At 48.9% G+C, this 13520-nt stretch overlaps 1 long non-coding RNA gene across 1 annotated transcript in view; it reads left to right on the top strand.

Annotated features, from left to right (window-relative positions):
• Positions 1 to 1033: 1033 nt before the first annotated feature.
• LOC309519235 overlaps positions 1034 to 13520 on the top strand; it is a 36425-nt gene continuing 23938 nt past the window's right edge. Inside the window, exon 1 of the long non-coding RNA XR_014213760.1 lies at positions 1034 to 1296. This is a non-coding gene — a long non-coding RNA (uncharacterized lncRNA). The remainder of the gene's footprint in view (positions 1297 to 13520) is intronic.

Below are 13520 nucleotides of genomic sequence, written 5' to 3'. Positions count from 1 at the left end.
GATACCTGTGAAAACCAGGTCCTATAGATTTGGCAGAAGTGCCATAGCTCTGTGGTAGATAATCAGGTCCCATGTTCAATTCCTGGCATCTCCAGGTATAGCCAGGAAGGTGCCCTGCCTGTCATTCTGGAGAACCTCTGTGAGTCAGTGTAGATAAGGTTAGACGAACCAATATTCGGACTCGGTATAAGGCAGCTTCATATGCTCCTTAGGCACTTACTAGGCCTGAGATAGGCTCTCTGTATCCTATCTAGGCTTCGGCTAAAGCCAGAAGTGGCACGAATTTTTCTTTTTTTTATTTACATGGCCAATGAATGGAAGTGGGCATTGCCACAACAGGCTCATCTCCTCTACCTGCACACATCAGTTGTAAGGACAGAAAAGATCTATAACTCAGGTGAAGTTAATGTCCCTGTGTCTTCAGGATTTTGTTGCTGTTGTTTTCAAAAGTATCAGTAGCTGTTTTCAAATTCTGGAAGTTATTTCTCTGTAGGTTTCTATCCTCCACATTGTTTTCCAAAATGAATCTGTTGCATAGAGTGTCTGTGGGCTTCCTCCTATCCCATAAAACATCTCTCACAGATGTGAACAGAAGCTCCACATATGGGAAACCTGCATGATTATATTATGGGGCTAGAAGAAACTGTGTGTGACTTCGAAAGGGCCTTCCTGATGACAATACAAATCTAATTTAATTAAAACACTCCAGCATCTTGCACTAAATCCAACAATAAAGGGGATGAAAGAAGGGGGGATACTGGATGGGTACGCATATAACCACCAATATGATTAAGTGGGGGGGGGTGCTTGAGAGATCTACGGGTTTCTACTTCTGAGTGAAAATGCTACATCCACTCCTGTGATTAAGTGTTTTGAACATGCTACAGAATCAGGAACATTTTTGTCTTTCCATGTGCAGGAAGACAGGTGTTCCATCTGGAACCTGTTTGATGAGAGCACAATGGATTTTGTGGCTCATTCTCTTGGCCCTTGGAATCTGCAGTGGGGGAAAATAATCCTTCTGTATCAATAGTGGTCCACACTGCACCCATTTCAAGGGCCTTAGCTGTACACAGGATTCTACCCACTGAGGTCACTAAGATCTAAATTCCCCTTTAGGATCTGGATTTTAGTTTTAGGGCTTTGATGGTCTATGTATGAAATGTGGTCCAGACGGTTTCAGTTTTGCTGCATACAGCTATTTCACAGGCTTACTGCTGCCTTTGATCCTCTTTGAGGTTGGCGTGTGGAAATCTCTGACTTTCATGTGGGTAGAATGCAGCCAACTGTACAAAGGTAAGCGTCACATTCATTCCCCTATCCTCTTTTGCCTCAGGTAACACCCCCTAATGTCATACAGCCCCAAGAAGAGGGCTTGTGATGGAAAGTGGACTTTAGGCTGAAAAATGTCGCCCAGCCCATCAATCAACGAATGTACATGTATGTGTGAACCATACCTAAGGAAGAACGGGGAAATATTCACTGAGTATTCTGTAATGTGACAAAGGTCTTTGAGAGCAGAAGCAGTAAAGGAAGCAGTAAAGCAGTCTAGAAATGTTGAGAAATGCTGCAAAGCTGCACAATCACTCTGTATGCTGAATCACTGTGACTCATCTTGAAGATGACTCATTCTCTGTATCTGCTTGCAGGCAGACAGTTTGGAGCCTGTCAGTTTGGAGATAGCTTGGAGTAGGGGTTGGCAACCTAAGGTCCATGTACCACAAGTGACCCATGGGGGTCGTTTAACCGGCCCATGGACCCCTCCACACGCTCGGTCGACACTCCTGCAGCCAATGGGAGGCTGCGCACACCTCCATGCCAGAAGGAGCGCCAGAAATAGCATTTGCACATTCATGTGTGCGTGCGCACACACTCCGGCCCACCGCAGCCTCTGCGGGACCGTGAGCAGCTCCAAGCCACAAAAACTTTGCCAGCCCCTGGTTTGGAGACTCTGTGGAGCCATGAGTGACAGTGGAGTCAGTGTGTGTATATGGAACCTGACTCAGAAGTGAAGCCTGTACTCTGTGTATGCTCTGAAGCTAGTTTAAATCTTCTGTTCACTATGCTGCTTATTTGCAAACAAGTTTTAACTCAGTAGAGCTTTTATTGTTTTACTGAAGAAGACTCTGCATTATTAATTTACGCTGCGTGTCATATTCAACTGAAATGTCGTGGCATAGATCCTCACTGCCACAGTTTGTGTCTCTAATAAAGCATTTCGAATAAAGGATCTCTGAAATACATATATAGCCCTGTGTAGTATTTAAATAAATGTGTTAGGAACTTGAGGTATGTGTATATGTATCTGTATATCTCCACTTTAAACAGAGCTGTAAAATGGCTAATCCTTTACATTATCTGTGGTGCCAGCTTTAGAATTTGCCATCTAGTGGCATACAGCAAGTGATTTCATTTAAAAGTTGTCTTTTTGCTTCTGATTGCATCACATGCTGGAGTTTTCTCTCCCACCCCCACCCCATGTGATTATTAGAGCGACAAGAGATTTGTCTAACACAAATAATTTGTGATACTTGGTAGAGGCCAACCACATATTGCAGAGGGCTAGCTTGTTAAAATAACTTTCAGAACTTTCTGATCCCCTTCAGCCCTAGGAAACCTTTAACAAGCAGCAGCATACAATAAGGAGTAGCTCAGACTTGGAAAAACAAGAAACAAAAATGGTTAAGTGCAGCGTGGGAAAATAAAATGCACATATTGAAAAGGGGAGAAGACATGATGGCCAGGTATATGAATGAAAGGTGTTTCAAAGAAAAATGGAAACCACTGGGATGTAAAGGATGCCAAGAAGTCTAACCACATATTGTTGAAACTGGACGATTTTCTCTGTTACTTCAAGGAGACCAGGTAACTCTGGTTAATAGCATCATTCCGACATTGTGACTGTTTTGGTAGATTTCTGTCCAAATAAAGCCAAAGTTGTTACCTGTGGCATTTATCAATCCAGCTGTTTACAGTTGAAATTAAATAAGGGTATGTCCAGTCATTAGGGTATTCAGTCCAGAGCTCTTATCTCATTCCGGGGACCAGGGATGAGGTTAGCGTAGAACCTGTCCCAGATGCAACTTGGAAGGATGTGTGCATAACAGGTGCAAACAGATTATTATTTTTTAATCTTAAAATTATTGTTTGATTATCATCCCCACTAGTACAGATTGCTAGAAAACCTCTCTTAAAATTATAGTGCTAGACGTTTTGCTGGATGAAATCCAGTGCTACATTTCTGAATACTCTTTTGCACTATTTCAAGAGTGACCATCATGTGATGCGGAAAAATGTACACCCAGGCCCTATTAAATGTGATAAATGCATCTGATGGGGATGGGTCATGTGCAGTGCAAGGTATAAATAAGTACTAGGGGTGGGCATGGACTCCAGCATTGCCTTGTGTCTGCACAGTGTTTGTGTGTTTTAAATCTAATATATTTCTGAGTCGCTCTGTGCTCTCTCCACTTCAGTTTGCATTTTGGGTTCTGGGTGAACCTGTATAAAACAAGGCTATTAATGGAAAAATCTAAAAACATATATAACTTTTTTCTCTTTTGGCTAAAGAGGTATAGGAGCCCCTCCAGAGTTGATTATGTCTGACAAATTGCAGACAAACAGGTCCAGGAGCTTTTGGTTGAGCGAAGTAAACATGATTTATTTTCCTTATGGGGGAGGGAAACAGGGGTTTGTCTCTTTTTCCCCTTATAATAATAATTAGGAGGCAGCTAAGTAGTACATATTGTTGCTTCTACTTTTTGGGGTTGTTTTTTCAAACTCTGTAGCTTCACACCAGCCCTATTACAGTGGTACCTCAGGTTACATAGGCTTCAGGTTACATAGGCTTCAGGTTACAGACTCCGCTAACCCAGAAATATTACCTTGGGTTAAGAACTTTGCTTCAGGATGAGAACAGAAATCGTGCTCCGGCGGCACGGCGGCAGTGGGAGGCCCCATTTGCAAAAGTGGTGCTTCAGGTTAAGAACAGTTTCAGGTTAAGTACGGACCTCCGGAACGAATTAAGTACTTAACCTGAGGTACCACTGTATTATTGTTATTATAATTATTAATTTGTTTGTGTCCTCTGATAGTCCTTTACAGGTATTCCAATAGGCTTTTATTGGTACCTGAAAGACCTTACAATGCAAGCTGGCTGTCTAGAATGCTGCCTGTCAAGTTCTGGAGAGTTCTGAGGTTCTTTTTAAAAAACTAAAGCAAAGAGGGTGTGTGTGTGTGTGTGCGCGCGCATTACCCTCTCTTTTAATTTTTTTACTGCTCTGTTTAGCAACAACAAAGCAGCCCAGAGCTCTTTAGTGCTTCACAGGCAATACAGCTCACATAACAACAGGCCCTGCCAGCACCAGGTTTCAGGGAGCCTTTGACACAGTGACATCAATAGGCCCACACCATCCCAACAGACATCATATTTTCAGTGCCATCTATCTTTTGTTCTGCTGCTACTTCCATGGCAGCAATAGCAACACCACCACTTAGTGCCCTCCTAAGGGCACCCCTGGGTGACTGTTTTAGTGGTGGGTAGATGGCAGTGTCACTTCTGAACAGGATCCAAGCTCAACTCCATGTTAGCCACCTGCCACTTTAATTTACCCAAAGCAAATGTCCCAACCACATGGCTGCCTGGAAGTCCGGCAAGGCGGGTGCTGGAGTGATACAGTTGGCTTGGGTCAGCATGGGACTCTGTTGAGCTCTCAGTCAGTGCTCAACCTGGTTGCACAGCAGTGCCAGAGACAGGGGCACACTTCAGACTTTCCCATAATGCCTGGGGGCCTTGAGGGCACATGATGGTGGAGTGGGGCCAGTGAGCATGGCCCACTCTCTTCTCCACATGTGATGGTAATCTCATGGGGGGAAAATGACTGAATAGTGCTATAAGCTGAAGCTGGTTCCAGTCATTTTTGTTCCTACACAAAACAGTCTTTCACAATAAAATTCTATACTTGGTAAAGAAGGAATATCTCTTGAGGAGTGCGTGTGTGTGTGTGTGTAGCCAGTAACAGCCATTTTAATGTAATTGTATTAATTCAGAGCTTATTTATATTTTATCATCAGGTTAGGTTTCTTTCACCTCCAAGAGCTAATTTTTTTCATACTGTCTGCTTTCATTAAATCCAAAATCTAGGCCAGTTTAGCTAGGTTTTATGGATCGTTTCATGTGACATTTGTAACTTGGCAGACACCGAGAGTGCGGATGTACGAAAACAGCATCCTCTGAAACAATAATGCATTAAGGTGTTCCTGCTTGTTTTGTGTGTGGTGGCGTTTGCCAGTTTTAATATTGAAAGCATTTCAACACTCTGAACTTCATTAGCTCCATAATGTAAACAGTTTATCATAGAGACCTGCCTTTTGGTGGGTCGCCTTGTGTGGGACAGTGGTCACCTTTTATTTCCATTGCTTTATCTGGATTTTCCAAGCATATTATCCCATCATGTGCAAATTTTCCAACTCTCACAAATCAACAAGAGGTAGAAGATTTTTTAAAAGGACATACCTTCTCTGCCAGTGAGATAAGTTAGATATCCAAGTACTGTAGTTTTCCATCTCTTAAAAAAAGGGGGGGTAAATACTTGCTGTAGAAGCCTAGACATCTTTAGAATACATTGTAAAGAAAAATCTCCAGGTTGGCCTTTGGGGTGCAACTGAGTGGATCTAAAACTCACTTGTTCCCATATGAAAGTTTTGTTTGCTCATCTCCTAGGAAGAATTAGGGCCCCGCAGAGCAGATCAATAACTATGTAGGATACCAGAAATAGTTTCAGTTTTGCTCAAGCGCGCGCACACACACGCGTGCACGCACACGCGCGCGCACACACGTGGGCATTTGCATATACACACAATTCACATCAGAGGTCCATATCTCATTTTGTGCTTCTTTCACCTCACTTTATTTATTTTTGAAGCATGGGGTTACCTGGAGACAAAATCTATGTAACCTGAGTAAAAGCATCTTTCTTTCTTTCTTTACTTAGTGTAGTAAACCATAACTTTTGAGTTTGCTCACCCAGCATTATTTGTTTAATAGAAATATTTTCCGTACCACCTGGTTCTGGCACAAAGTCAAAAATTTGCATTTATATGAGGTAGTTTATCAAATATAAGTCTGTTAAATACACATTGCATTTTGTTTGTGAGAAAATCTGTTCATATTTAATGTAGTTTTTTAAAAAAATTAACCTTAATGAAAGCTTCTGAAAATTGTTGTTCTAAGCATTTGAAATATGCAACACGAACTGGTTGAAGACATAAACATGTTTTCCATTATATGTTATCAGATAGCCCAAAATTACTTCAAAGAAGAAATGTGGGACTATGTTAAATTAAAAAGATAAGAAAGCATTTAGTTTAAAAAGCAAAGGTTTTTAGAAGAGTAAAGCATCTGACAGTTAACCCCAGCATTTCATAATCTCCTACTGGGTGGGACAGCAAAGGAGCGCAGGGAGAGAAAAGATATTTTAGTTTTTATATATGCATGCTCATACCATCTACACCAACATACGGACATGCTGACAAATATAGCTGATCAGATATATGCAAGGGGGTGAAAGACACATTTGTTTTGCGTGGTGATTTCAAAATGTAATTATTTGCACATGGTACAACATTGCTACCTTTGAGCTCTCAGGTCCTATTGGCAGCGTGTGCCTCTGCAGCACATGCAACAACCCCAAAAGATTGAAGAGCAACTTTCCCCTGAAGTTCCAGCAACTAATTTAAACTGCTACCACGAATCTGAAGTCATCAAAATATCCCCAGCCATTTAACACACCCAAGAAGAGAACCTTAGATGTTCTCTTCTCTGGAGCGATCTTCCATGACATGGTATGTCTCATCATTGTTGAGTTGTTCTATTTTGTATTTGAACATTTTCTTACCACAAAAAAAAAACCTTTTTGAAAAAAATCACCAGTTGGAGATTGGGCAGGAGAGTCCATAATTTTCTGGTTTAACTGTTTCCATGCTGAATCTCCTAAACTCCTTTTCAAACTTAAAGAAGGTTCTCTGGGCTCCTAAGAGAGAAAGCCACAAATGTGATGTGCAGGTGCCCCGGTGTGTCATATCTCTTGGCCACAGTTCATGAGTTTTGATGAGCATGTAGAATGCTGGGCATTCAGGATCTACACAATCCTTCCCTGTCGGCAAAATAATCCCCACAGGTATCATTTTACATGAGGGACGCGGGTGGCACTGTTAAACCACAGAGCCCAGGGCTTGCCGATCAGAAGATCGGCAGTTCGAATCCCTGCGACGGGGTGATCTCCCATTGTTCGGTCCCTGCTCCTGCCAACCTAGCAGTTCGAAAGCACGTCAAAGTGCAAGTAGATAAACAGGTACCGCTCCGGCGGGAAGGTAAACGGTGTTTCCGTGCGCTGCTCTGGTTCACCAGAAGCGGCTTAGTCATGCTGGCCACATGACCCGGAAGCTGTACGCTGGTTCCTTTGGCCAATAAAGCGATATGAATGCCGCAACCCCAGTCGGCCATGACTGGACCTAACGGTCAGGGGTCCCTTTACCTTTACCAGCTAATGAGTACTGGAAGGATTATAGGCAGGGGGCGGGCATCGAGAAACAAGAGCAGATGCCAGCATGCTCATGGGAAATCCAAGTTGCAGAAGTCCTAATATTGTTAAGGGGAAAGAGTGTCCAATGCAGGGGTCAGCAACCTTTTTCAGCCGTGGGCCGGTCCACTGTCCCTCAGACCATGTAGTGGGCCGGACTATATTTTGGAGGGGGGAAAAATGAATGAATTCCTATGCCCCACATATAACCCAGAGATGCATTTTAAATAAAAGGATACTGTCAGGGGTTCAGAAGCAGAGACGCAGAGAAGGGTGGAAACAGAGAGCGAGGGGGAGGAAGCCGAAGGGAGAATGAGTGATGATGACGACCCGAGATCTCCAAGCCTAAGCAGTGAGTCAGAGGACTCCCAAAAGGGAGCCCCAGTGAGCAGAGCAAGGGGGGGATCCGGGGGGACACCCCAGGAGGAAGGGAACAGAGGAGATTCAGAGAGCAGCAGCTGGAAGTCGGGACCCACGCTCATAACTGAGGGCGGCAGCAGCTGGAAGTCGGGACCCACGCTCAAGACTGAGAGCAGCAGGGAGGAAGGTAGCCAGGCATCGGGTTCCGGAGGCTGTCAGCAGGAGGGAGGGCACGAGTCAGGGGTGGTCACGCCCTCCTCAGAGAGCGAGGCAACGGTTAAGAGGAAAGTAGAGAGTTGGGCGCGCGCGCCAAGTTCAAATGCAGCGGAAGCTGGAGCAGTAAGCAGCCCGGAGAGTGAGCCAGGTCCTAAAGCCCGCCGCAAGGAGGCAGAAGGATCAGGGGGGTCAGCGTCAGAGGAGAGTAGAAGGGAGGAGGCCCAGGGGGGCAGAAGGACCCAGAGACGTAGGGAGAGGCGAAGGAGGTGGAGCAAGGCTAGGGTATTAAGCTGGTGTGCAAGAGGCGGGGACTCAGACGGGTCTTCGCCGACCTAGAGCAGAAGGTGTAGAGCTGCACGCTGCAGTTCGGAAATGAAACCTGTAACTCAATAAAGACTCTTTTAAAGTGGACGCTGTGTGGCGTGGTCCTATGTGAGCTGGGACCTGGTAGCAGCTCTGACAGTAAGACCCGTCTCATCAAAGCTTCAGAAACCTGAAACCTCGCAGCGGGAGCAGAAGCCGCTAGGGGAGGAAGAGGGGTGTCTGTAAGCGAGCTCACAAAGGTTAGCAAGATGACGGAAGAACAGAGGATCTCCGCGCTGCAAGAGGCAGTGACCCAGTTGTCCTCAGAGGTATTGGCTTCCAAGAAACGGGAGGAGGAGACTACAGCCGCCTACAGAGACCTACACGCCAGGTTTGAAATGCTTGTTAAGCAAGGGCAACCGGGACCCAGACCGGAGGGCGTGGGATTGGCACGGAGAGCAGGAGGGCTTGTGGCTCACTTCGATGGGACTTTGCAACAGTACCCTAATTTTAGAGCAGACGTAATGTGCGCACTGCAACTGCTGGCAAAAGACTTTAGAGATGAGGAAGAGAAGGTGGGGTTCATATTGTCCCATTTGCATGGGGATGCCAAAGCCTGGCTGCGCAATTTGTGGAGGGATAAAGATCCGGCGCTTCAGAATGCAGATGCCTTTATCAAAGCGATGGATGCGTGTTTTTTGTCTACTATTGATGTGGATCTTGCCAGACGGGAGATTCATGGACTAAAACAAGGGAGGGCGAGCGTCCGGCAGTATCACGCCCGATTTTTTGCGCTGGTCAGTGCTTTAGAATGGGATCGGGATTCGCCCCCTGTCAGAGACCTCTTCTGGGAGGGTCTAAGTTCTGCGGTTAAGGATGAAATTGCAAGGGGGGAGAGGCCCCGAAGCACGCAGGAGGTGGTCCAAAGGGCGCTGACTGTGGGGGTGAGGCTGGAAGAACGTCCATGGTGCAGAGATGAAGGACGTGGAGGGCGCGAAGCAGCGAGAAGTTTCTCTTTCGTTCCGAGGGAAGCAGCGCGTGCGCAATCCACACCTCCGCCGGGAGGGGGAGGGGAACCGATGGAGGTTGGAGGTGCAAGGGCTCAGTCAGCAGCCAGAGCCCTAGCACCGGCAGCAGTGAAAGCGAAGCCTCCTAGAGGGAACAGGAAGTGTTACATCTGCGAGGATCCAGGCCATTTGGCGAAGGAGTGTCCCCGGAGGCTCCACAAGCACACTGCAGCCTCAGCAATGGTGACTGCAGCAACGCAGCAAGGAGAACCACAGCAGGGAAACGACGATGTCTGGCTGGAGACGGAGGCACTGGGGCCCAGCCAGACGCATCTGTGAAGCAGTCCCCAGCAATCTTGCAACCCACGGATCCCCTCCCACCCAAACCAGTAGTGCAGCTCACAGCATCTCTCCAGCTACCCGACGGCGTCACTATCGAAGTGCCGCTTTCTGTGGATTCTGGAAGCAACGCAGACTTTATAGCGCAGAGCTTTGTGGAGCAGCACGCTATACAGCTATTGCCTGCCACTCTGCCCCTGCAAGTCGTCACAGTGGATGGCAGAGAGTTGCTAGGGGGGCAGGTGGTGAAGCAGACGCCACCGATGGTGATGCGCCTTGGCAACCACAGGGAAGTCATCAGTTTTAATGTCACCCAACTGTCGGACACGCCCATTGTGTTGGGCATGAGTTGGCTGGACAGGCACAGTCCGACACTGGCTTGGTACCAGAGACAACTGATCTTCGGCTCCTCTTATTGCGCAGAACACTGCATCCTGCCCCGACGGGAGGGAGAGGAGGAGGAATCACAACTGCAGTTGGGAACGTTGCAAGCGGTCCCCCACAAATACGCGAGCTTTTTGGAGGTCTTCTGCGAGAAGGAGGCGGACAAGCTACCCCCTCACCGGCCATATGACTGCAAGATTGACCTCCTACCGGGGGCGAAGCTGCCGAAGGGGCGGCTATACTCCATGTCTGAAGATGAAATGCAGGAACTCAAACAGTTCATCGAGCATAATCTGGAGCGTGGCTTCATCAGAGAATCCAAGGCAGTGGGGGGCAGTCCCGTTTTCTTCGTGAAAAAGAAAGACACGCCCCAAAAAAGACTAGTTGTGGACTACCGCCTTTTGAACCAGATGACCAAACCGTCTGATTACCCCATGCCCAGGATTGACGACCTCCTCGCGACGGTGCGCAAGGGACGCGTGTTCACCAAGTTGGACCTGCGAGGGGCGTACAATCTCATCCGCATGCGGGAGGGCGATGAGTGGAAGACGGCCATGTTCACACCGCTGGGCACCTACGAATACAGAGTTATGCCCTTTGGATTACAAAATGGCTCTCACTGTTTTCAAGCTTTTATGCATCACGTGTTGGAGGGACTCCTCTACAAGACATGCGTCTGCTTCCTGGATGACATCCTGATTTTCTCTGACTCGCAGCAAGCTCACGACCGAGACGTGAGGGAGGTGCTCAGCAGGTTGCAACAACATAGACTGTACGCCAAGCTGGAGAAGTGCCAGTTCGACACGACGGAGGTGGATTTCCTGGGATACAAGTTGTCGGACAAGGGGATAGCCATGGACAGCACCAAGGTTCGTGCGGTATTGGATTGGAAAAGCCCGCGCAACCGGAAGGAGGTCCAGCGGTTTGTCGGCTTCGCCAACTTCTATCGCAAGTTTATCAAGGGGTTCGCGATGCAGACGGCAGCAATTACGGACACGCTCAGCTCCAAAAAAAAGAAATTCATCTGGACGGAGCAGGCGGAACAGTCCTTTCAAGCGCTCAAGCATCTCTTCGCATCGGAGAAGCAACTGCTGCATATCGACCCCAGTAAACCGTTGAGGGTAGAGACAGACGCGTCAGACAGAGCCGTGGGAGCTGTCCTGCTGCAGCGAGACCCGCAGGGGGTGTGGCGGCCGGGAGCGTTCTACTCCAGAAAGCTCAGCAAGTCGGAGCAGAACTACACCATCTGGGACAGGGAGTTGCTGGCCATTCATGCAGCTTTCAAGGCGTGGAGGCACTTCCTAATCGGCGCCAAGCACACGGTGCAGGTCTGCACGGACCACAAGAATCTGGAGCACTGGCGCACGGCTCAGTTCCTGAACCAGAGGCAGATACGTTGGGCGGAGTTCTTTGCTGACTTCAATTTCCGAATAGAGTACGTCCCAGGCGACACCAACATCATGGCGGATGCACTGTCCCGAAAACCGCAATACCTAGAAGAGGTGACGCCAGCGGCGGCCATGCACATCTTCGCACCGACGGCGTGGTCGTGTGCCTCAGCTACAGTAGACCTGGATGCGGTGCGACGTGCATTGCGGGACGACTCATTCGCGCAAGACAAGATGGCGGAACTGCTCAGAGGCACGGCTACCACGGGCGAGTTCCAGGTGCGGGACGGCTTGCTCCTACGCAAAGGGGCTGTCTATGTACCAGGAGACGACCTTCGCGCCAAGGTACTGCAACAGTTGCACGACGCACCCACGGCCGGTCACTTTGGCACAGAGAAAACGATGGAATTAGTCGCGAGAGACTTCTGGTGGCCCAGGCTGAGAGGAGAGGTCGCGGACTACGTCGCGAGGTGCGACACCTGCCAGAGGGCCAAGCCGGTACACAGACCACCGGCGGGACTGTTAGAACCGCTGCAAACACCGTTTGAACCGTGGGAGAGGGTGGCCCTGGACTTTGTGACGGATTTACCCAGCTCGAGAGGCAAGACAGCTGTGTTAGTGGTGGTGGACTTGTTCACCAAGATGGCACATTTCATTCCGTGTGCGAAGGTGGCCACGGCGGAACAAACCGCCAAACTGTTCATAGATCACGTGTTCAAAGTGCATGGCCTGCCACGGTCTATCCTGTCCGACCGCGGACGCCAGTTCATCTCGTCTTTCTGGCAGAAGCTGATGGGTTTTCTAAATGTCAAGGTCAATCTGGCATCAGCAAGACACCCGCAGACCAACGGGCAAGCAGAGAGGGTCAATGCCATCATGCAGCAGTACCTGAGATGCTATGCCACTCAACAGCCTGCGACGTGGGTGGATTACCTGCCGCTAGCCGAGTTCGCTTACAACAACACGAAGCACGTGTCCACAGGAGTGACGCCGTTCTTTGCCAACAATGGGAGGAATCCCAGAACCTTCCCGGGACTGGAGAGAGTGGGGGAAGGAGAACCACAGACGGCGGACGCGTTCGCGTCAGAGCTGCAGGCGGTCCACGATCAACTCAGACGGCAGCTGGAGCTAGCTAAGCACGCCTACAAGGTGCAAGCTGACAAGCACAGGCGGGTTGGCGAAGTGATCCAAGTGGGAGACTGGGTCTGGTTGGCAGCCCACGCAGTGCCGACCAGGTCGCTTGCCAAGAAGAAGTTGGGGCACAAGCAGATCGGTCCGTACCAAGTCGAAGCGCAGATCAACCCGGTAGCCTTCCGACTGGCGCTGCCGGAGGGTTCCAGAATGCATCCGGTGTTCCACAGGTCGGTGCTCACTCCCTACAAGGCACCTCACAGGTTCCAGGAGCCAGGGACGGCGCCAAGTCCGCTCCGGGAACGGACGGAGACGCGGGAGGTGAAGCACCAGGACCACATCAACGAGGTCACGGAGATTTTGGACTCCAGATGGGGGGAAGAGGGAGTCGAATACCTCTTAGCCAGAGAGGGCACCCGGGCCAGCGCCAATAGCTGGGTACCAGACTACGCTTTGGAGGAACCCCTGCTCAAGGACGAGTTTCATGCCCTCTTCCCACACAAACCCATGCCAGCGAGCTTCTTCGACGACTGGTTGTTCACACCCACACTTTCTTCCAGCACGTTCCATGGATTCGACTCAGAAGGGGAACCCGCACGGAGCACCCGTTCCCCAGAAGGTTCACCGGCAGGTTCGGCATCAGGCAACTCGTATTGGTGGGACGATCGACCAGAGGAGCGATGGCGCAGGAAGTGGCTGGAGATGCCAGGTCGAGCGACCGACGCAGAGACTGACATGGACGTGTTCGGGGAGGACCTCGGGTTCGAGCACGGCGGTACAGAGATGGAAGAGCAACAAGTCAACGTCGACGA

The sequence above is a fragment of the Podarcis vaucheri genome (genome assembly GCF_965113315.1).
Source record: "Podarcis vaucheri genome assembly, chromosome: 1".
In the NCBI taxonomy this organism is placed as follows: Eukaryota; Metazoa; Chordata; class Lepidosauria; order Squamata; family Lacertidae; genus Podarcis; species Podarcis vaucheri.
The sequence above is the reverse complement of the archived record's forward strand: the minus strand, read 5'-3'. Positions and strand labels throughout refer to the sequence as shown.